Below are 3,355 nucleotides of genomic sequence, written 5' to 3' on the forward strand. Positions count from 1 at the left end.
TTTAATGTTCTACATTACATTTTTAAAAGAGCAGTATTATAGAAAAAGGCTGTTTTCAAATATGGACTACATATTTAAGTGATCTCATTTGCTCTAGCAATGGATATCTTAGCCTCTTACTATACTACAGGAAGTTCATTTACACAAAGACATTGTAATGGAATATATAACAGCTCCTGTATGGGTTATTATCTCTGGCTACAAATTCTAAAAATGCTTTCCTTTGCTTCCTTCATTAGATATCAAATATCCAGTGGTTTGTATCAACATTGTACAATTTATCAAGGTTAAAGCACAAATGCTGTTCTGATTCTTTTCTAGCACAAGTAATGCTTAGGTATTATTTCAATAGCACCACACAAAAGTTTCAACTATTCTGTTCATTGCTGCATATTAACTTTTGTAACACGTCATTGCAGTAGATGAATGTTTGTGTTCCCCCAAAACGTATATGTTGAAACCTAATCTTCACTGTGAGGGTAACTGGAGGTAGGGCCTTTGGGAGGTCATTAGATCATGAAGGAAGAGCTCTCATGAATGGGATTTAGTGCCCTTATAAAAGATACTCCAGAGAGCTCCTTGCCCCCTCCACCATATAAAGACACAGCAAGAGGATGGCTCTCTATGAACCATAATGTGGGCTATCACCAGGCACTGAATCTGTCAACACCTTGATCTTGGACTTTGCAGACTCCAGAATTGTGAGCAATAAATCTGTGCTGTTTATAAGCCACCCAGCCTACGGTATTTTTGTTACAGCAGCCCAAATGGACTAAAACAGTGATAGAGACAGCCAAAACTCTCATGTATTTTATTAAGAAAACATGCAAGATCAAAAAAGAGAAATGAGAGTTAGAATCATCACAATCACAAAGCTGCTTATTTCCAGTTTTTCTGTGTCCAATAGGCCATAGGCCCTATTAAAAATACTTCCTAAATGAAACCTAACATCTTACTAGTGCAATAAAGCAAATCTGACTGAGACATGCTCCTCATGATCATGTTTCTTTGCCTCAGAAAATTTCTTGGAGGTTGAAACACAATGTTATAAATACCTATTAACAAAATATGTATACACAACCTCCACATTTCTGCATAAATATCTAGGTCTCTCATTAAACCAGCAGCTGTTAAAAGAATTCATATTCTAATATAGTAATAAACTGACAAGATTATATTGTTCTATCGACATCTCTGGAAACAAATAGAAATAAAAATAATGTACAGATAAAACAAATTTTTTTATCACCGCTCCAACTTTTTAATTCCTTACAACAGAGGTAACTCGCTCATATGTATCTTCTTTCTCCATTAATAGGGATTAAGTCTAGATTCAAATATGTTAAAAGGAATGTTAGGTAATATTACATTCTAATGGGACACAATAATCAACATTTCGCATTACAACTAAATACATGGTCTTTAAAAGGTAAAGCAAAAACCCAAAAAGAACAAAGATGGTGGAAAATAGCCACCCGTAGTAACTGCATAGGAGAAATGAAACTCGAACACCGAGCCACCAAGAAAAAGACAAGGGGGTGTAAGCACAAAATGAGCCAAGGTAAACATCTCATTCTTCGCTTCAGTTTCGGGGAGATATGAGTATATTTTGGGAGGTACTTCTATTTCTCTTAAATTGGTTTACTAAGTGACTGTTTTTCTCTGGAAACCTTAGTTCTAGTATGTTAAAAATTGTTTCAGAAATAAAGCAGGATATAAACAATGAAAACAAACTGTGATAGAGAGCTTCCTAAGAGGCAAGCGAGGCACTGAGGAGTAGCACGATCTGTGGTCCGCATCTAACTGGCAACAGCAAATGATCAGTTAGCGACGGGGCCCCCACAAAGACACAGAGCGAGGGAGCAGCGCGCTCCACCCACACTACCAGCTTCACGCCTCTTTCCTCCCAAATATAAGTCAAAGAGAAATGTTATCAACCTAACAATCCTCCTCATCAACTAGTTAATTAATATCCACTAAGAAACACTATAGCTACTTCTAAGGAGCTTTATTTAGGATATACACAGATAACAATGGTTTCTCAGTTTAGGGACCAACAGGTAGCTGTTACTGACCATATTTCCGGGTTCAATTCCTGGAATATGGATGTACTAAGGCCCAGAGCTAAATTTTAAAATATACATATGGCTTTGAAAGATCCGACTGTGGCCAAGGCTGCAATGTGCTGGTTTCATTGTTAACTATTCGGGCCTTCACTTGACTAGCAAATCATAGGGAAATCTGATTAACCGCAGGTCAAGACGCCCGAGGGGAACAATGCAGGGAAACAAGGGGATTAGGAACAAGTGGGAAGTAGTTGGTTTTTATTACTATTATTATAGTTGTATTATGTTTGCAACACAGCCTACCTATTTTGACAGGGTAGAATAATTTCTGGTTACAGGGATTATTGGCAGATAACGTTTTTTACAAAATCCTGCATCTCCTTAGAAAGTTCTTTTAAATACAAACTAATTATAATAAATTACAATTTTAAGGAAGCTAGAGAGCCACTCTGTATTTACTACCTCAAACAATGAATAAGGAGGTTTGATTATTTTAGACATAGTTTTAAAAAAGAAATGAACACTCAAGCAATATTTTTTACTATAGAAAAAAAATCTCTAAAACAATTTAGACAATCTATTAAAGATAAGGAAAGAGCCTAGCTGATCCCCTAGGGTCTCTAGCAATTTTCTATGATATCAAGAATGTATCTACCGCTTATCACACTCATACTGTGTCACAGAGTTAGAAATAAATTGAAACTCCTTATAGTCAACATACTATTCACTTTAATTATTATTAATAAGTAAACTATCTTCATAAATTATATTTCATAAAACTACTATCTTTACTTTTTAAAGTAACAGATATGAGATCCTGTGTTTAGCTTATGAACATAGCAAGTTTAAATGAAATTCTGTTGCCTGAAGTAAGCTGTCCTGATGTACTAAAATGCTCATTTATTGTGAAAAAATATCATTTGTTGCTGAAAGATTATGTTTCAACACTTCTACTGCTTACTCAGTTTTGGACAAATCATGTTAACTATGCATTTTGAGTAATTCAATCTGCAAAATGGGAAGGAAACCAGCAAATAGAAAGCCTAAAAATATTAATGAATTCTTCAGAAATCCATAAACAAATATTGTTAAAAGGTGAAGCAGTACATTTTCAGAGGTCTTTGAAGAAAATCTCTAAGAAAATTTCATGAAGCATTTTCAAAAGGAAGCTAAGTATCCAGAATCTAGTCAGAAGACTGCTTTCCACCCACTCTGTCTCATCAACATTGTCATTAAACATTATTTTTATTTGACTTTTTATGATACAATAGAAGAGAAACAATTAAATT

This window comes from Miniopterus natalensis, chromosome 8 (assembly GCF_054644295.1).
Source record: "Miniopterus natalensis isolate mMinNat1 chromosome 8, mMinNat1.hap1, whole genome shotgun sequence".
NCBI classification, from domain to species: domain Eukaryota; kingdom Metazoa; phylum Chordata; class Mammalia; order Chiroptera; family Miniopteridae; genus Miniopterus; species Miniopterus natalensis.